This window comes from Elephas maximus, chromosome 4 (genome assembly GCF_024166365.1).
Source record: "Elephas maximus indicus isolate mEleMax1 chromosome 4, mEleMax1 primary haplotype, whole genome shotgun sequence".
Classification (NCBI taxonomy): domain Eukaryota; kingdom Metazoa; phylum Chordata; class Mammalia; order Proboscidea; family Elephantidae; genus Elephas; species Elephas maximus.
Window position 1 is genome coordinate 34,271,168 of NC_064822.1, and position 22,538 is coordinate 34,293,705.

Sequence of the window (22,538 nt, forward strand, 5' to 3'; positions counted from 1 at the left end):
AGTTTTTTTTTTTTGTATGTTTGTCCTCTGCCTTCAAGAAGCTTAGTGGAAAAAAGAGACAAACACAAAAGGCTGTAGGTAGTTATGACAGAGACATCCTCAGGCGACTATGAGTGCACAAAAAGGGGTATCTAACCTAGACCTGGGCTGAGAGTCAAAAAACTCAGTGGAAGAGGTGGTGCCTTTAAAGCTAATTTCTAAAGGTGCTGCAAAACAGAGGTGAGGGTGGCCTGAGGAAAAGACAAGCAACAGGCAGCAGTGTAACTGCCAGGGCTTCCAACCTGTGCATTCCGGTTCAAGCTCCTGATGAGAATTTGCATTTCTAACAAGTTCCCTGTTCATAATTTGTATTTCCACCCTAGACATACTGAATTAGAATCCACATTTTAACAAGCTCTCCAGGTGATACACTGGTATAACTCCCTGAGAACTTGTTAGAAATGCAAATTCTTAGCAGGGCTTGAACCAGAACAACCCCTGTTCCAAGCCCTGGTAAATACTAAGAATTTATAGGTACCTTCGAAAAAAATTTTTTTTCCAGCAGGGGTGGGTTACCCAATAGGCAAGGCAAACATGGTGCTTACCTTGCTTACCAGATCTTGTGTAGTGAAACTGTTCACTAAAGATCAGTAGGTAAGCACAAGTAAGCCTCTGCTTACCTTGCTTACTGGGTCTCATCCACTCCTCTCAGGGATTGTAAATTTGAAAATAGGCTGTGATTCTGGAGGAAGGTGCTGTGGGGTTGGGAGAGAGACAGGTGCCAGCCATACCAGGAAGCAGAATCTTTGATGTGGTAAAAAAAAAAAAAATGTGTAATTGTTCACTACAGAAGTTCTGGCAAGCAAAGTAAGCACCATGTTTACCTTATCTATTGAATAATCCACCCCAACCTTCAGTATAGCTTAAGCTCAGAACGCAAATAAGCATGAGGCAAAAAAAAAAAAAAGGCTAAAAATTAAACAAGGACTAGATCAAGAAAAGCAAGCAATGCATGTTAAAAGTTTAAAGACAATAGGGAGCCACTGAAAGATTTTAAGCAGAAGCTTGTTGATTCGATTGGTGTTTAAACCAGCTGAAAACAGATTGGGAAGAGGACTTAAATAGAGGCCGGGAAAGCTGTTAAGAGGCTACTGCAGTGAACTAAAAAAAAAAAAATTTTCAGGTAATAGTAATAAAGGGACATTACAAAGACAAAACCGATAGGACCTTGGTTGACTAATTAAATTTGAAGACTAAAAAAGGTGGACATGTCAAGAATGACCCTTAAGGACCAATAAGTGGGAGTGGTGATAACATTCACTGAAACAGGATTATCTACTAAGAATAGCCAACATCTGATTACTTTGGGCAGGTCATTATGCTAGCATAGTAGCCCAATGAGGTAGGTATTTTTCCCAAATTACATCTAAGCAAACTGAAGTTTAAAGAAATTAAGCAACTTCCTTGGTGACCTAGTAGGTGATAGAACCAGGATTCAAACTCACAGCTGTCTGATCCTACAACCAAGTTTGTGATTCAGGTTAATCATCATGGACTTTAAGATGCTGTGGGTCAAAGAACTCTACTATAAAGTCTGGAGAATAATGGGATGAGCCTGAAGCTCAGTAAAAAAGTCATATCTGGAAATACAAATCCAGGAGTCAAAAGCAGAGTAAATTAGAGTAACAAACAGGCTTCTTTTTTTTTTTGGCCTACACTATGGTTGAAAAATTTTAACTAGTGGTTCATATTCAGAAATTTCACATTAAAAAATCTACACTTCTAATTTCTCTTGAAAAACTAGCACTGGGTTCAGTATTCTGAAATAGCAACCTGCTGGAGAGCTTTAGGCAGGGCATAGATTCTATAATCCACCAGAGTCCCCATTATTCTTTATTGTGTCATTCACCTCTTCACTCATTTATGTTACCTACTTGGCCCAGGAAGTATTTGATTTATGACTCCTGAAATGAAAGCTTGTCAAATTCAAGGGAGGAAAATGAGATCACTCAGGCAAAAGTTCTCAGTATGATCAAGAGAAGAGGACAAAAGTCAGAAAAGGGTGGGCACAAGACCACAAAGGACAAAATAAGAAAACTAAAGAGAGAATATCAGAAATCAGTATGGGAATTTCAAAGAAAAAGGCCAAATGATTCTAACAGGTCATTTAAGATAAGGCCAGAAAAAGGAGTGACCATACATCTTGGCAAATAACTCTTTTAGGAAGCAAACCTGTGAAGGACAGAAAAGAGACAGCATGCTAATGAAGAGAATATTTATAAACTTTATATTCCGTAGCTGAGGAAAAAATACATATGCTTCTCAAAGTTGTTTACTCCACAGCTTATTAAACAAGTATTTATTGAGTTTATATTACAAAAAGGACACTGAAGACAGCAAAGAACAGAAAGGAATTTTGTCTTCAAAGGGCTTACAGTCTCATAGCAAAGCTAAGAAATATTCATAAGTTTTTTGTATAGAAGCTATAAGGTCACTATGAGTTGGAATCGACTTGACAGCAACAGGTTTTAACGGTTCGTTATGAGGGAGAAATGTTAGGTGCCATAAGGAATTAAATGAATATGAAATAAAAGACCATTTAAGTTCAGAAGCAGAAACCCTGGTGGCGTAGTGGTTAAGTGCTAAGGCTGCTAACCAAAAGGTCGGCAGTTCAAATCTGTCAGGTGCTCTTTGGGAACTCTATGGGGCAGTTCTACTCTGTCCTATAGGGTTGCTATGAGTTGGAATCAACTGGACGGCAGTGGGTTTGGTTTTTTTCGGTAAGTTCAGAAGAAGAGGTTGGGAAAGAGAAGCCCAATTGAAAAGTACGTGAACTGAACTTTTAGAAATACTTTAATAGGTACGATGCTCATTACCTGGTTATTTTGATGGGGGAAAAGCATGCTACATATGAATATCGAATTTTTAAACCTAAAAGGCAAGGGTTACTTAGAGGCAGCATGTTCAAATGCAAACAGAACAAGCTCTGGAATGAGACAAAATTGGGTTCAAATACTGGCTCTCCCAACTATGTGATCGTGATCAAATTACTTAACTTTTCTAAGCCTCTGTGTTAGTCTAGGTACAAAACAAAGATAACAGCTACCTGAAATGCCTTTTCTGAGAATACGAGAATACGCATGTAAAGGCTCTCTAGCAACGCCTAACATACATTAAAAAAGTTTCAATAAATGGGTTGTTATGAGTTGGAACTGACTCAATGACATTGGGTTTTGAGTATAGCTAATCTGGAAGTCCTCGTGGCACAGTGGTTAAGAACTAAGCTGCTAACCAAAAGGTCGGCATTCGAATCCACCAGTTGGCTCCTTGGAAACCTTATGCGGCAGTTCTATTCTGTTCTACAGGATCGCTATGAGTTGGAATCGACTCAATGGCAATGGGTTCTTATAGTTAATTAAGGCGGCAAGCATTAAATCAAACACATGAATATAAATTGTGATAAGTGCTATGATGTAGGAGGAAAAGGTACCATGAGAGTGAAAAACCAGGAAGCAATAAAGACCTCACTGAAGAAATGATATTTAAGTCAAGACCTAAAAAGTTAGATAGGTGCTAAATGGACACACAGTGAGGGAGAAAAGATTTTTCAAAATACCTTGGCACAATCAAGGAAGAAAAACTCGTTAATATGGCTAAGGCACGGTAGAGAGAGTAGCAGAAAACAAGGCTGGAGGGAGAAAGGAACAGATCTCACAGGCTTTTGCAGGCCATGTAGAAGTGTTTAGAATTTATGCTAGATCAGTGGAAACGAGACCAGGGTGGAATGGGAGGACACCATGAGCCTCAAGCAAACAGCAGAACACCATACCCTGGAAAAGAAGCTATTATCAGCAATATTAATTGGGGCTTGCTTAGCTCACTTAACCGCAAGGCTGTTTTTCTTGAGCAGCCAGGTGCCCGCCAGGTGCCCGCCAGGTGCCCGCCAGGCGCCCAGAAAAAAGAGATGACCACTATATGACCCTCCACTAGAGACAGGAGTGAGAAAAAGTCCCTCACAGGAAATTGAACCATGACCTTAAAAAAAGGACCTCAACTGGGCACGTGCAAAAGTGATGTGGCAGGCGCTACGCTGAACAAGAGTTGACTCCATCTTGAAAGAAATACACACGCGTACTTCATTATAATAAAACTATGCCCCTTTCTAGAAGACCACGCCCATTCCCAGAAAACCCAGGACTAAAGATGACAAGATTATCCTACCCTAAACTATAAGAGCTGTGACCTCCCTGACTGTGGCAAGTGAGTCTTTTGGAAAGGTTTAGTCCCCCGCTGACTCCTTTTACTTGTCGCAAGTAAAATATACTTGCCAAAGTTATGACCAACTCTGTCTTCCTCATGTATTCTCTTACCTGGGGAAAGACAAGGACCCTTTCTGTAAACTGGTATCAGTAACAGAAAGACACCAAAGGCAAATAGCATGACTTTCTAAAAAAGGTTATCTCTCTGACTGCTAAGTAACAAATGGATTAAAAGGAGGGAACAGTGGGAACAGAAAGATCGTTTAGGGAAGCTTTTTCATAACTAAACGAAAAATGTGTCCCTCTGAACTAAGGTGTTAGTGGTACTGAACATGGAAAAAGATGGATCTGAAGTACATCTAGAAGTCAGGATCAGTTAAGCCTGATGACAAATTAGATTTGGTAGGCAGGGTAGAGAAACGAGTTATGAGTGAGTTCCAGGGTTATGCCTAGGTATTAACAGGTGCCATTTACTGAGGTCATGAAAACCAGAGCAGGAGGAGATTTTTGCTTGTGAAGAGAAAAAATTGGCCTAAGACAAAGTTCTGAGGTCCTCCAACATTTCAAAGATCGTTAATGGAGAAGGAATGGGTATAGAAAATTGTGATCAGTGAGGTAAGAAGAAAACTATGAGTGTAGTGTTACAAAAGCCAAGAAAATACAGTTCGCAGAAACAGGGAGCATCGACTGTTTCAAATGCTGCTGAGAAGTGTGGGAAAGACATACGCTGAAAATGCGCATTGGATCTGGAACACGATGGTCATTTTGGGAAACACAGTACAGCGAGGGCAGAAGACGAACTAAAGTAGAGCCAAGAAAACAGTGTTTAGACTTAATCTTTTATCAGCGTGCCCAATACAATTATACAAAATTGACATGTACAACAGAAGTATACTAGTCCAACGACAGAAATACTAATGTTTACAAACCAGAGTCCTGCTTTCCAGTTTCAAACTGTGTAGGAGGCCAAATACATAAAGTTGCTTGTTCAGCAACGAAGCAGAGTAAACGGATGGGATAGTCTTATGGAATATCTAAGTAAATGGTTAAGCCTGAAAAATTATCCCTACCCTACATCCCAAGAGATGAATATTCTTTTCTAGAGGTTAACAAGGTGCAAAAGTAGTTGAAAGTCCAAATCCTGCTCTCTCAGACAAATAACTTAACCTCTTAGAATCTCACATGCCTCACTATAAAGTGAGGATGGTACCAGCAATTTCGTAGGACTGGTGCAAGGATTAACTAACACATGTAAAGCATATATTTATATTATTGGTAACTGTCTACCACATAGTAAAGAAGCCCTGATGGCACAATGGTTAGGCACTCACTGCCAGCTGAGAGGTCGGTGGTTTGAATCAACCCAGCTGCTGGTGGGAGAAAGACCTGGTGTTCTGCTCTCGTAAAGATTACAGCCTAGAAAACCCTATGGGGCAGTTCTACTCTGTCACATGGGGTTGCTGTGAGTTGGGATCCACTCAATGGCACATAACAACAACAACAAAGTAAGGTGAAGGAGACAGACATTAAAAAAATAATCGCACAAATATTAGCACAATGATGAAAACATGTAATGTGCTATGACAAAATATATTGTTATTCTTAGGGGTGTCTAGTCAATTCCGACTCATAATGACCCTATGTGACAAGGCAGAACTGCCCCATAGGATTTTCTTGGCTGCAATCTTTACAAGAGCAGATAGCCAGATCTTTCTCCCACAGAATGGCTAGGTATGTCCAAACCACCAACCTTTCGGTCAGCAGTTGAGCAGTTAACCATAGCACTACCATGGCTCCTGTGACAAAATACAGAGGAAACTTAATTGAGGTTTAGTGGTACAGGGTGGGTGTCTATAAGAAAGTAACAGATAAACTAATAGAAAGGCCCTTAGAGATAATTTGTTGCTTTTATCTACTCAGGGTTCTTTCCTATTTCTTTTCCAAATAGTAATCTAACTTTCCATGAAAGAAGTATCTTCCCCCTCCTCCCCATTTCATACAGTCTTGGTAAAGTGATGAACATATGATCCGAGCTGAGACAATCACACTGTCTCCCCAGAGAACTGAAATCTTAACTCCTGAGTTAGTCTGTTGGTAATAATATTAAGAGACTATTGATTAATTCCTATTTATCTACCTCTTGCAACTATCCTTATTTCTGTCCTTCCTGAGGTCTACATTGGGGTTTTTTTAATTTAATTCTTTCAAATAACTGCATACATCAAATAAGTTCTGTTTCTTCTTAAATTGGAGAGAATCCAATACATTCTGGCTTAAATACGAGGAACCCTAAGTGATACAGTCAATATATAAAAAGCAAAGAAATAAAATACTCAAAGATGAAGCTAGAGGCCAGTCAAAAGGCTAGCTCACATAGAGCCTTGCAGGCCATAAACGATTACGTAATTTCATCCTAACAGAAAGTCATTAATGAATTCTAACAAGAAGAGTGGCATGATCAGAACTACATTTTTAAAAGATAACTTTGGAGGCTAGCATTACCCTGATACCAAGCCCAGACAAAGATACTACAAGAAAAATAAATAAATAACTATGGATCAATCTATTTTATGAATATTACAAAAATCTTCAACAAAATATTAGCAACCTTTATCCACTAACATATTAAAACGATTAAACACCATGATCAAGTGGGATTTATTCTAGCATTGCAAGGGCGGTTCTATGTAAAACATCAAGTTAGTAGAACAAAGGAAAAGAACCACAAGATCATCTCAATCAATGCAGAGAAGGCACCTGACAAAATCTAACACCCTTTCATGATAAAAACACGAAGCAAACTAGAAATAGAAAAGAAATTCCTCAATACACTAAAGAATATTTATGAAAACTCACGGCTAACATATTCAATGGAGAAAAACCAAGAGCCTTCCCCGTAAGATAAGGAAAAAGACAGGGATGCCCACTCTCACCACTGCTATTCAATATCTTACTGGAAGTCCTAGCGAAAGCAATCAAAGAAGAAAAAGAAATAAAAAGTATCCAAACTGAGAAGGAAGAAGCATAACTATCTGCAGATGACATGATTCCACATACAGAAAATCCCAAAAAAAAATCACAAGAAAGCTACTAGAACTAATAAACGAATTCAGCAAAGTTACAGGATACATCAATACACAAAAATCAGTTGGGTTTCTATAAACCAGCAATGAACAACCTCAGAAGGAAATTAAGAAAACAATTCATAATAACATTTAAGATAATAAAATACCGAGAAATAAATTTAATAAAATACCTAGGAATAAATTTAACCAGGAAACTGAAAGACTTGTTTGACTAAACAATCAGACAAATAGTAGCACAAGGTGAAAACAGAGAATATGCTGTGACAAAACATATTGTTAGGTGCCCCCAAGTCAATTTCAACTCACAGTTACTATCTTAGTATCTAGTGCTGCTATAACAGAAATATCACAAGTGGATGGCTTTAACAAATGAAAATTTATTCTTTCACAGTTTAGGAAGCTAGAAGTCCAAATTCATGGTGCCAGCTCCAGGGGAAGGCTTTCTTTGTAGGCTCCAAGGGAAGGTCCTTGTCATTAATCTTCCCTTTTTCCCTGGTCTAGGGGCTTGTCAGCGCAGGGACCTCGGGTTGAAAGGACATGCTTCATTCCTGGCTCTTCTTGCTTGGTGGCAATGAGGTTCCCTCTCTCTCTCTGCTCATTTCTCTCTTTTATATTTCAAAACAGACAGACTCAAGATATACCCTAGTCCTATAGATTATATCCCACCTCATTAACATAACTGCCTATAATCCTGCCTCAGTAACATCATAGAGATTAGAATTTACAACACATAGGATAATTACATCTAGATCACAAAATAGAGAACCACACAATACTGAGAATCATGGCCTAGTCAAGTTGACACACATTTTAGGGGGACACAATTCAATCCATAACAGCAACCCTGTATTACAAAGCAGAACTGCTGCACTTCGTCATACTTTGTTGCTGTTGTCGTGTGCCACTAAGTCGATTCCAACTAAGAAAGTTTGACTTCCTTATATTTAACTTTAATCCACCTGAAATCCATTCTGGTGCACCATCTAAGAAACTATAAAATGTTACTGAAGAAATTAAAGAAGACCTAAATAAATGTAAAAAAATTCCTTGTTTATGGACTGAAGTCTTAATATTATAATGATGTATTACACAAAACAATCCACAGGTTCGCATTAATTCCTATCAAAATTCCAAGAGCCTTCTTTATGGAAATGGAAAAGCCAATCCTCAAATTCATATGAAACAATAAGGGGACCCCATTAGCCAAAGCAATCTTGAAAAAGAAGAACAAAGTAGGAGGACTCACATTTCCTGACCTCAAAATGCACCAGGAGCTACAGTAATCAAAATAGTGTGGTACTAGTATAAAGACAGACACAAAGACCAATGGAATCCAACTGAGCAACCAGAAATAAACCCATATCTATGGTCAATTGCTATTCAAAGAGAGTATTAAGTCCAGTCAATGCGGGAAGGATTAGTTTCTTCAAGAAATGGGGCTTGGACAACTGATAACTAAATGCAAAAGAATGAAACTGGACACGTAACTCACACCATCACACTCAAGATGGCTCAATGACTTAAATGTTAGAGCTAAACCATAAAACTCTTAGAAGAAAATACAGGGGTAAAACTTGAATACCTTGTTTTTCAAAATGGACCCTTAAGGCTGTAGCCTTTGATCTTCATCAGTTCTGATAACCAAGAACAACAAAATAGAAATACTGAACTTCATCAAAATTCAAAGCTTTTGTGTACCAAAGGACTCTATCAACAAAGTGGAGAGGCAACCTATGGAATAGGAGAAAATATCTGGGAACTGTTATGGGGTGAGAATTGTGTCCCCCCAAAATACGTGTATCGATTTGGTTAGGCCATGATTCCCAGTATTGTGTGACTGTCCACCATTTTGTCATCTGATGTAATTTTCCTACGTGTTGTAAATCCTACCTCTAATGATGTTAATCAGGCGGGATAGTCAGCAGTTATGTTAATGAGGTAGGACTCAATCTACAAGACTCTCTTTTGAGATATAAAAGAGAGAAGCAAGCAGAGAGACACTGGACCTCATACCGCCAAGAAAGCAGCACCAGAAGCAGCACATGTCCTTTGGACTCAGGGTTTCTGCACAGAGAAGGACTTTCCTCCAGAGCCAACAGAGAAAGCCTTCCCCTGGAGCTGATGCCCTGAATTTGGACTTCTAGCCTACTAGACTCTGAGAGAATAAACTCCTGTTTGTTAAAGCCATCCACTTGTGGTATTTGTTAGAGCAGCACTAGATGACTGAGACAGGAACCATATATCTGATTTGTTGTTGTAGATGTTTGGTGCCATCAAGTCAGTTCTGCCACATAGTGACCCTCTGTAAAACAGAACAAAACACTGCCCAGTCCTGTGACATCCTTACAATCCTTGCTATGTTTGAGCCCACTGTTGCAGCCACTGAGTCAATCCATCTCATCAAGGGTCTTCCTCTTTTCCACTGACCCTCTAACTTATCAAGCATGATGTCCTTCTTCAGGTTGTGTCATCTGCATATTGCAGGTTGTTAACGACTCTTCCACCAATCCTGTTCTTCTTGACATAGTCCAGATTCTCAGGTTATTTGCTCAGTACACAGACTGAATACGTATAGTGAAAGGATAAAACCTTCGTGCACACATTGCCTGATTTTAAATCACGCAGTATTCCCTCATTTTATTGGAACAATTCCCTCTTGGCCTATGAAGAGGTTCAACATGAGCACAATTAAGTGGAATTCCCATTCTTCACAATGGTATCCATAACTTGTTATGATACACACAGTCGAATCCCTTTGCATAGTCAATAAAACACAGGTAAACATCTTTCTGGTATTCTCTGCTTTCCGCCAGGATCCACCTGACTTCAGCAATGATATACCTCATTACATGTCCTCTAACGAATCCAGCTTGAATTTTTGGCAGTTTCTTTGTCAATGTACTGCTATAACTGTTTCTGCTGAATTATCTTCAGCAGCATTTTACTTGCATGGAAAATTAATAATATCACGAGATAATTTCCGCATTCTGTTGCATCACCTTTCTTTGGAATGGGCACAAATATGGATCTCTTCCAGTTGGTTGGCCAGGTAGCTGTCCTTCACATCTGTTGGCATAGACAAGTGAGAATCTCCAGCACTGCACCCTTTGTTGAAACATCTCAATTGATATTGCATTAATTCCTGGAGCCACGGTTCTCGCCAATGCCTTCAGTGCAGCTTGGACTTCTTCTTTCAGTACCTTTTGTTTCACTTCCAAATTGATACTTATCCTTTGACTCTTGCTTTTCTATCACTAGCATTGGTTTTGCTGCGTTTGGGAGCCAGCAAAATGGTGCACTTCATGGTAATATTTTCAAAAGAAAACAGACAGATAATGCTACGATACTCAAGGAATGCGTAATACATGAGATTGGATGCTGTTGCCTATGAGTCAAAGCACATACTGTTATGCAGAAAACTTTTTATTAAATTGGGAGAGTTCACATTAAAATAACAATAGATAGTACAGAACATACATAAGCCAGTAACACAGGCATTTATTATGACTATCAAGATATGTGTGTTATAGGATATATGTACTGTACCATCACACACCTGGCAGCGCAACTGTGTTCACTACGTACGCTTCCATCCATTCTCCAATCAGAATTTCTGACCACGGGCATATGTATATGCAGTAGAATGCTGCACAAAGTAACAATTTGCTGTGCGTGACTGTTTATCTTCTGTCTTCCTCAACACCCCCATCTTAGCTCCATACCTATCTGATTCAAGAGAGCAATTCCAAGGTCTGTGTTTACTTTTGTTCAGCTGCCTTTCCTCAGGGGTTTTGGTTCAATCCTCTACCAATGAGCTTTGCAACCTTTCACTCTTCCCAAGGTCTAGTACCGTTTTTGGTGGGCTCTTTTTCTCTCCTAATTATTCCTTACCAGAGTACTTTGGACATGTTATCAGGAGGGACCAGTCGATGGAAGAGGACATCATACTTGATAAACTAGATGGTAAGTAAAAAAAGAGGGAGACCCTCAACGAGATGGATTGACACAATGGCCAGAACAATGGACTCAAACACAGCAATGACTGTGAGGATGGCGCAGGACTCAGCAGTGTTTTGTTCTGTTGTACACAGGGTACTATGAGTCTGAACTGGCTCAACGGCACCTAACAACAACAAAGTGATTCACAGTTTGTACACATTAGAACAAACTTCTTATACTTGCTAAAATGGCAGAAAATACACGGGAAACATACTTTATGCACACTGTGTAAAAAGTTGCACATGCTGCATCCTCAGATGTGACAATTAGTATGTATAAGTATAAAGAACACACCAACTAATCAGGTAAAATGGAAAAATAAGTCTGTTGTGATTAAAATTAGATCCGGAGTATCTAGATCAGTGGTTCTCACTCTCCACACAGTTCTCAGCAACTCCTCCCATTAGTAATATCTCATTACACACAGTGAATTTCAAATTATACAGACTGTGAAACTGCTATATGCCTGCAGATTACTCATCTCTGTTCCTGGATTCCTACCTACTTAATGATTCCCTAAAATAAAAAGGGCACACACCTGAAGAAAACGATACAACTTCCAAAAAAACTAGTTTGACAGGCTTGAGTAAGGATCCTATTCTTGACGGGAAAATGTTCACCTGTAAAATAAATTAGCATTCATACTCATCCTGTAGTATCTACCTATATTAACATTACCTTACCTCCTCCGTTGAATGAGATTTGTTTAATGAGTACGGCCATGACAAATCGTAAGTGTCTTAACTGAGTTATGTAAAAGCACAATAAGTGGGGCACAGAAATCAGTCAGCAATATAGTGCTATGAAAATAGATCTAAACTCTTTAGCTACTTTAATCTACTATTTCAAAATCATATTAAAAATGAGAATTGCTAAGGCAAATCAAGTAACTCCACTACTTCAGCAAAGAACCAAGTTGCTACTCTTAAAGAATAATGCAAAGTTTACATCTCAAAGACAATGAACATATTACCAAAATATGTAAAACCTATTCAAAGGCTGTGTAACAAATGACAACAATTCATTCACTCAATGTTTACGGAGAGCCTATTAGATGATAAGTTAAATGCTAAGGAAAAAAAGATGAGCAAAACCAAGCCCCTCCCCTAAATGTGTTTATACTTTAGTGAGGGAGATAAATTTGTAAATAAACAGGTTAATAAACAACCTGGTAAGCACTAGCGCAAAATCATCTCTGAAACGGAGATAAAAACTGTAACCTCCACTTGTGTATTACTTGTTTCAGCATTACCTGCATTTTAAGTGTATCTACTAAGTGAAACCCTGATGGCGTAGTGGTTAAGAGCTATGACTGTTAACTAAAAGGTTGGCAGTTCGAATCCACCAGGCGCTGCTTGGAAACCCTATGGAGTAGTTCTACTCTGTCCTATAGTCGCTGTGAGTTGGAATTGACTCGACAGCAACCAGTTCAGTTCAGTTTGGTTATTAAGTGAAACAGAATTTAAACTTAGAGCCTAGTAAGATCATGAAATCTAAATTCTCTTACTCAAACTGACTATTCACAAGATACTACCAAAATATCAGGTATTACAATATACAAGATACTGTACTTTATGGACATCTATATTTAAAGTTTACCTTTAGTATACTGTTCTTTAAAATACTCAGATGTCTATTTTGCCTTTCCAAATTGCCATAAAAATTTCCTACAATTTTTTACAGTGTTATATTCTTATCCTTTTTTTTTTTTTTAACTTTGTTAGGACAATAATATTAATATTACTTCTTTAACTTTTAAGTTTCCTAAATTCTTATGACCATATAAAATTCATCCAATTGAGCTTAATTTCTTGAAGTGTTTTCCTAAAATTATTTTTCTTTATATTGATGATAATCTTATTTCCTTTCCTGGAAACACCAAGAATCAAAAGTTTATGGAGTATTTCAAGCATGCCTCAAAAGGCCAATCACCATTAAGTCCAAAACTCCTCCCCAAGAAGTATCAAATCCAAAATGCATCCTTAAAATTCAATGTCTATGTCAACTTTTACAACATTCCCATGGACCTTAAAACTTTCAACACTATTTTCAAAAAAAGTCAAAGTGAAATAATACATTTTAATTTTATAAAGCTCTGTGTAATAAAATATTTTGAGGTATATCGGGTACTACAGAGTAAATGATCAAAATAATTCGGTCCTTAACTCTGGAAGAGTGTCAACTGCCTAATGGAAGAGACTTAAAAAATATTTTAAAACATGAAACAAGAATGACTAAGATATACAGAAACAAAAACAACTGTCTGGAGGAAGAGTAGAGATTGACTGCGAAAAGAATTAGACAAACAGTATGTACAAAAACCCAGAAGTATTAAAAAAAAAAAAGTTGGGGGGTTTAATAATTGCACAAAGGGGTCAGGAAAACATTGCTCAGTTTTTTGTTTTTTTTACTGTGTTTTAAGTGAAAGTTTACAAATCAAGTCAGTCTCTCACATAAAAACTTATATACACCTTGCTAATATACTCCCAATTACTCTCCCCCTTTTTAATGAGACAGCCCGCTCTCTCCCTCCACTCTCTCTTTTCATGTCCATTTCACCAGCTTCTAACCCCCTCTACCCTCTCATCTACCCTCCAGACAGGAGATGCCAACATAGTCTCAAGTGTCCACCCGATCCAAGATGCTCACTCCTCACCAGCATCCCTTTCCAACCCATTGCCCAGTCCAATCCACATCTGAAGAGTTGGCTTTGGGAATAGTTCCTGTCCTGGCTCAACAGAGGGTCTGGGGGCCATGACCACCGGGGTCCTTCCAGTCTCAGTCAGACCATTAAGTATGGTCTTTTTATGAGAATTTGGGGTCTGCGTCCCACTGCTCTCCTGCCCCCTCAGAGGTTCTCTGTTGTGTTCCCCGTCAGGCAGTCATCGGTTAACATAGCTTAGTTTCAAAGACAATTTTTACTAGATAAAGAAAGAAGGACACAGCAGCAGAGACATCAAGATCTATATCACAGATATTGCCAAAAACAGCATATCAGAAAACTACAAATGTTTTATACTTATGAAGAATAAAATCGGAGAGAAGAGATGAGGCTGAAGAGTCATGTAAATGCCAGACTATAAAAACAAAACTCCATATGCCGTGAGTTTTATCACATTAAAAAAAAAAAAAAATCTCGTAAGTAACAGAAAATCCTTAAGGGCTTTACGTAAGAAAGTTACATGGTCTGATTTGCATTTTAGACAGATCATTTCTTCTGATAGCATGTAGAGAATGGACTGAATAATGGAATAAAGGCTAGAAGCCTGCTGAAAAAGCTCAGGTGAGAAATTATGTAGGACTTAACCAAGCAGGGGCAGAAAAAATATAAAGGAAAAGACTAGTTTAAGTGATAAATAATAGATAAAACTTATATTTGAAAGAAAAAAAAAACCAACATGATGACCAGAAAACGAGAGGGGAGAGTTTAAGTTAACGCCTCAGTTAATTCTGGTTTAGGCAGTGGAATACCATACAGTGATAAGGAAAACAAGAAGAAAAGTACGCTCAGAACAGGTTTATTAGGTTGTTGGAAGTAAAAGTCTGGAACTCAGGAGACAAGTCCAAATGTGAGGCATAGATTTGGAAATCTAACACGTAGATACGATCGTTAAAGTGGGGGGCATGTAAAAGATATTTTCTAGGGGAGTATGCATACAATAAGAACTAAAAAAAAAAAGCAAAGGAGAAAATCTGGGGAAAAGGTAATTAAGAAAATAGTCAAAGAACTCATAAAAGATACTAAGACACTCTCAGAGAGAAATTTATAACTATAAATGCCTACATTAAAAAAGGAGAAAGCTCTCAAACCAAGACACACAGCAAATTAAACACAACGCAAGCAAAAGGTAGGAAGTAATAAAAATTGGAGCAAAAATAAGCAACGTAGACAATAAGAAAACAATAGGGAACATAAATTAACTCCAAACTTGGTTCTTTAAGAAGATTAACAAAAATGACAAGCCTTAATTAAAGAAGATCTAAACAAATGGAAAGGCATTCAGTGTTCACAGATTGGGAGACTGAAGCAATTCCCATTAAAATTCCAACAACGAAATTTCCATTTGCAGAAAAGGAAAAGCTAATCCTCAAATTTATATGGAAGGAAAACATAATGCTTAGTGGATGAGTTTCTGTTAAGGGCAACAAATAAATGTGAGGATGGTAATGGTTAAATGACATGATGAACATATTTAATGTTACTGGACTGTACCTCTGAAGACTGCTGAAATGGCAAATCTTTTGTTATTTATTTACCACACACACACACAAAAAATAATATGGAACTGCAAAGGCCCCGAACAGCCAAAGCAATCTTGAAAAATAACAAGTAGGAGGATTCACACTTCCCAATCTCAAAACATACTATAAAGCTATAGTAATCAAAACAGTGTGGTACAGATATAAAGATAGACAAACAGAACAATGGCACAGAATTCAGGGTCCAGAAATAAACCTACACATCTATAGTCAAATGCTCTTGAACAAGGATGCTAAGTCCATCCAATGCTGAATAGTCTTTCTAATAAATGATGCTGGAAAAACTGAATTTCCATATGCAAAAGAATGAAACCAAACCCATAACTCTCACCATACACAAAAATTAACTTAAAATGGACCAATGGACTAAATGACAAATTGAACAGTCTAATCTATAAAATCGACAAGAAAATCCAACACCTCTACAACAAAAAGACAATTAATCCAATTTAAAAATGGACAAAGGAAATGAACACTTTACCAGAGAAGACATTCAAGCAGCTAACAGACACATGAGTAAATACTCGCGACCACTAGCCCTTAGAGAAATGCAAATCACAACCACAACAAGATACTACCTCGCCCCAGCATTACTGGCATGAATTAAAAAAACAGAAAACAACAAATGTTGCAGCGGCTGTGGGGAGATCGGAACTCTTATGCACTGCTGGTGGGAATGGAAAATGGTATGACCATTTTGGAAAATATATGTTGCTTCCTTAGAAAGCTAGAAATAGAAATGCCACACAAACCCATGATCCAATAATCCCACTCCTAAAAAAAAAAAAAAAAAATTTTTTTTTTTTTTTTTTTTTAAGGAATATAATCTAGAGAAAAAAGAGCTGTCACAACGGACATATGCACACCTTTGTTCTCAATACCAAAAAGATGGGAACAACACAGATGCCCATCAACAGACAAATGGATAAACTATGGTACATACACACAATGGGGTACTATGCAACAATAAAGAACAATGATGAAACTGGCAAAGCATATCACGAAATGGATGAATCTGGGGGGCACCATGCTGAGTAAAATAAATCAATCACCAAAGGACAAATATTATATGAGACCACTGCTATAATAATTCATGAAAAGGTTTACACACAAAAAGAAACAATCTTTGATAGTTACAAGGGAGTGGAGGGGTGGGGATGGAAAAACGCTGAATAGGCAATAGATAAGCGGTAACTTTGATGAAGGGTAAGACAATGGGGACCATAGTCTCCAGGAACATCTAGCTCAATTAGCATAACACAGTTTATAAAGAAAATATTCTACATTCTCCTTTGGTGAGTAGCATCTGGGGTCTTAAAAGCTTGTGCGTGGCCATCTAAGATACTCTACTGGTCTCGCCCCTTAGGGAACAAGGGAGAATGAAGAAAACTAAAGACACAAGGGAAAGATTAGTCCAAAGGACTAACGGACCACAACTACCATGGCCTCCACCAGACTGAGTCCAGTACAACTAGACGGTGTCTGGCCACCACCACCAACTGTTCTGACAGACATTACAACAGGGTCCCACATAGAGCTGAAGAAAAATGTAGAACAAAATTCTAACTCACAAAAAAAAGATCAGACTTACTGGCCTGACAAGAGACTGGAGAAACCCTCAGAGTATGGCCTGCAGACACCCTTTCAGCTCAGTAATGAAGTCACTCCCAAGGTTCACCCTTCAGCCAAAGATTAGATAAGCCCATAAAATAAAGAAGGGGCACACCAGTCCAGGGGCACGGACTAGAAGGCAGGAGGGGACAGGAAAGCTGGTAATAGGGAACCCAGTTCGGGAACGGAGAATGTTGACATGTCGTGTGGCTGGTAACCAATGTCACAAAACAATATATGTACTGACTGCTTAATGAGAAGCTAGCTTGTTCTGTAAACCATCATCATCATCTAAAAGTATTAAAAAAAAAAAAAAAGGTGGATATGATCAAAATTAAAAACTTTTGTGCACCGAAAATTTTATCAACAAAGTAAACACACAAATTACAGATTGGTAGAAAAATCTGGGAAACCAGGTATCCAATAAGGGTTTAATATCAATCATACATAAAGAACTTCTAAAACTTAACAAGTTACAACAACCTAATCAAAAAATGGGCTAGGGGAGTCTGAATAGACGTTTCACCAAAGAAACACAAATGCCCAACAGTCACCTGAAAAGACATTCATCATTAGTTGTCATTATATGCCGTCAAGTCGAAGAATCGACTGACTTATAGCGACCCTATAGAACAGAGTAAAACTGCCATGTAGGGTTTCCTAGGCTGAAATCTTTACAGGAGTAGATCGCCAAGTCTGTTCTACAGTGGAGCCACTGGTAGGTTTGAAATGCCAACCTTCTGGTTTGTAGTCAAGTTCTTAACCAATTGCACCACCAGGGCTCCCTTCATTAGTCATTAGGAAAAAAAAAAACATCAGGAAATATGTATCAAAACAACCATGAGGTATCACTTCACCCCCACTGAGATGGCTACGATGAAAAAAAACAGAAAACAACAGGTGTTGGTGAAGATGTGGAAAAATTATAACCTCCATCCATTGCTGGTGGTAATGCAAATGGTACAACTATTATGGAAAACTGCATGGTAGTACCTTAAAAAATTAAAACACAGAATTACCATATAATCCAGCAATCCCACTCCTGGGTACATATCCAAAAAAATTGAAAGAAGGAACACAAATAGACACTTGAACAAAAGTGTCCACTGCAGCACTATTCAGCATAGTCAAAAGGTAGAAACCACCTAAATGTCCATCAACAAATGGAATGATAAAATATGGTAAATACATACAATGGGATACTACTCAGTTATAAAGAGAAATGAAGTCTTTATACATGCTACAACATGGATGAACAAGGAATGCATGATGCCAAGTGATGTAAGTCAGTCACAAAAGGATAAATATTATATGATCCAGCTTACATGAAATATCTAGAATACACCCATGTATAGATACCAAACTTCATTAGTGGTTACTAGGAGTAGGAAAGAGAGGGAAAACAAGAGTCACTGCTTAGGGGGCAATGAGTTTCTGTTAAGGGTGACAAAAAGTCTTGGGAACAAATACTAGTGATGGCTACATCACCTAGTGAAACTAATTATGTCACTGAATTGTATACGTAAAAAAACACTGAAATGGAGAATGTTTTGATTTATATATATACTTACCACAATTAAAAAAGAAAAGCTGAATCTTTAGCTAGATTCATTTAAAAAAAAAAAAAGAGAGACTCCAATTACTAAAATCAGGAATGAAAGTGGGAATATTACTATGAATCTTACATAAATAAAAAGGATTACAAGAAAATACTAGGAACAATTATATTCCTGCAAATTAGATAATGCAGATACAAACGGCAAATTCTTAGAAAAAACACAAACTATCAAAACTGACAGAAGAAGAAACAGAAAATCTGAATACACCTATAACGAGATTATATTGAGAATGAATCTTAAAAAGACTTCCAACAAAGAAAAGCCCAGGACCAGACGGCCTAACTGATGAATTCTACGAAACACTTAAAGAATTACTACCAACCCTTCTCCAACTATTCCAAAACATAGAAGAAGGAACACCTCCAAAATCATTCTATTGGTCCTATATTATCCTGATACCAAAGCCAGACAAAGAAATCACAAGAAAACTACAGACCAATATTTTTTATGAATATAGATACAAAAATCCTAAGCAAAATACTGGCAAACCATATCCAGCAGCATATTAAAAGACACCATACCAAGAGGGATTATATACCATGACCAAGTGGGCTTTATTCCAGGAATATATGAAAATCAATCAATGTAATATACCAGTAGAATATGTAAAAAAAACACTACTTCAATATCTCAATAGATGCAGAAATCCAACATCCTTTCACAGTAAAAACATTCAACATACTAGAAATGGAAGGCAACTTCCTCAAACTAATAAAAAGCATGTATGAGAAACCCACAACTGACATCATACTCAATGGTGAAAGATTGAAAACCTTCAACCTAAGATCAGGAACAAGACAAGGAATCCTATTTTCACTACTGCTATTCAACATGCCCTGGAACTTCTAGCCAGAGCAATTTGGCAAGAAAAATAAAGGCCATTCAAACTGAAAAGGAAGAAGCAAGTCTATTTCTAAGGAACCCTGGTGGCTCAGTAGTTAAGAGCCCAGCTGCTAAACGAAAGGTCAGCAGGTCAAACCCACCAGCCACTCTGCGGGAGAAAGACGTGACAGTCTGCTTCTGTAAAGATTTATAGCCTCGGAAACCCTACTGGGCAGTTCTACTCTGTCCTATAGGGTCATTATGAGTCGAAATCAAATCAGTAGCAATGGAATACTATTTCTATTTGCATATGACATGATCCTATATACAGAACATGCCAAAGAATTCACAAACACAAAAAAACTATGAAAGGTAATAAACTAATTCAATAAAGCTGCAGGATACAAGATCAACACACAAAACACAGCTGTTTCTATACACAGCAATGAACAATCCAAAAATAAACATTCCATTTACAATACTGTCAAAAGAATACAATACTTAGGAATGAATTTAACCACGGAAGCTACAAAACATTGATTAAAGAAATAAAAGAAGATATAAGTAAATGGAAAGATATCTCATGCTCACAGATTGGAAGACTAACTATAAACTGATCTACAGATTCAATACAATACCCATCAAAATTCCAACTGTCTTTTTCCCTCCAGATATAAACAGGCTGATCCTAAAATTCACACGGAATTGCAAGGCATCTTAAAAAGCCAAAACAGTCCTGAAAAAGAAAATGAAGTTGGAAGGACTCACACTTTCTCATCTTCAACACTCACTATAAACTTAATCAAGATACTTTGGAACTGGCATAAGGACAGACATACAACACAACGGGATAAAACTAAGAGTACATAGGTAAACTCATACATATATGGTAAGCTGATTATCAACAAGGGTGCCAAGACCATTCAGTGGAGAAAGAACAGTCTTTTAAACAAATAGTGCTGGGACAACTTGAGAGGACAAGCAAAAGAACGAATTTAGAGCCCTAACTCACCGCATATATAAAAGTTAACTCAAAATGGATCAAAAACCTATACGTAAGAGCTGAAACTATAAATGTCTTAAAAAAAAACACAGGTGTAAATCCATGTGAACTTTGATTAGGTAATGGTTTCTTAATTATGACACCAAAAGCACAAGCAACCGAAGAAAAAAAATACATATTTTTATACAAGCAATGGATGCCTTCTACGTTTAATTGCCAACAGCACCCTCCCCCCACAAGGCATTTTTTTGTAAGTGCACTGTGCTAATTATTTTTACGGCCAAATGGGTCAGAATCAACTCCGACGGCAATGGGTTTATTTTTTTTGGGGGGGGGGGGGTAGGTAACTGAGTGTCACAAATGCTTTGCACTCAATCACCAACCTAAAGTTGGCAGTTCAAACCCATCCAACAGCACCTCAGAAGAAAAGCCTGGCGATCTGCAGCAAAGAAAACCCTGTAGAGAAGTTCTATTCTGCAATACATGGGATCACCATGAATCAGAACTGACTGGATGACAGCAGGTTCTGGTTTATGATGGCTATAATAAAAAAGGACAGGCAATAAATGTTGGTGAGGATATGGGAGAACTAGAACTCTCATCCACTGCTGGTGAGAATGTAAAATAGTACGGCCTCTGTGGAAAACTTTTTGGTTCCATTTACATGAAATGTCCAGAACAGGTAAATCCATTGACATAGAAAGCAGATTAGTGGCTGCAATGGGACAGAGAAAGGGAGGAATTAGAAGGTACACAGATTCTTTTTGGGGTAATGAAAACATTCTAGAAGTAGACAGTGGTAACAGTTGCACAACATTGTGAGTATATTAAAAACCACTGAATTGTACACATTAAAATGGCTAAATTTACATGATGTGAACTTATTTTCTTGACTAAAAAAAAAAAAAACCCAAGGTCAAGAAGGGGAGTGTTGACATGTCATGGGGTTGGCAATCAATGTCACAAAATAATACATGTATTATTTGTTTAATGAGAAACTAATTTGTTCTGTAAACCTTCATCTAAAGTACACTCAAGGAAACAGGACAAGATGGTTGAACAGTCAGATGCTTCCTGTCATCCCTCTAGCAACGAAGACCCAAAAAAACAAGTGAATCAATTATATATGACAATCTAGAGGCTGCAATGATAAAAGACAAAGCTGAAAAGCCAGACTGAGCAGCAAGAAGAGGAGAGGCAGTTCAAAAGCAGCAGAGAAGTGCCAGCCACCAGGTCACCAGTGCCCTGCTGGCTGGGGTAGGCTGGCGTGCATGGGCTGAGGTGAGCAGTAGCATTCAAGATGAGTTTCACCACTTTAGGTGAGGCCAGGTGGCAGCGAGTCTGCACACACCTCCAGAAAAGAGCGGAAGCAGTGCTGGAGCTACAAACGTTAAGTGCAACTGTCTAACCTCCCGTGAGGGCTGCAAAATAACCCCTCCCCCTGCCCCAGAGTTTCACAGTGGAGAAGTGCTTCCTTTCTCTCACCCACCCACCATCCTGCTCTGCACTCTGATACCACTCCAATAGTATTCAACAACTGCCACTCCCCTTAAATCAGGACCTCGGGGCTATCCATGCCCACATCACTCTCCCTGCTTTAAAAAAAGTCACACCCCCTAAACCAAGAACTCAGGGCAGGTCAGGAGACCTTGCCCCTTTGCCCAGTCATTGGCATAAAGAGTCCACATACTTTCAGTGCCCATCACCCCTGCCTAGGCCTGTGGGCTGATTCAATACCACATGACTTCATTAGCATAAAACAGCAGGACATACGCCAGAAGCCCATTTTCAACTGGACCAGCCAAGGGGGAGATGCAGATTCATGGCATTTAACACTGCCCTGCCCCTTAAGCAGGGGCCTTACCCACCTACACCTGGGGCCTGAGGGCTGGAGGTATAA

At 38.3% G+C, this 22,538-nt stretch overlaps 1 protein-coding gene across 14 annotated transcripts in view; it reads right to left on the bottom strand.

Moving 5' to 3' along the window:
* Positions 1–22,538, bottom strand: part of MLLT10 (MLLT10 histone lysine methyltransferase DOT1L cofactor) — a 301,040-nt gene that overhangs the window by 35,899 nt on the left and 242,603 nt on the right. The window lies entirely within an intron of this gene.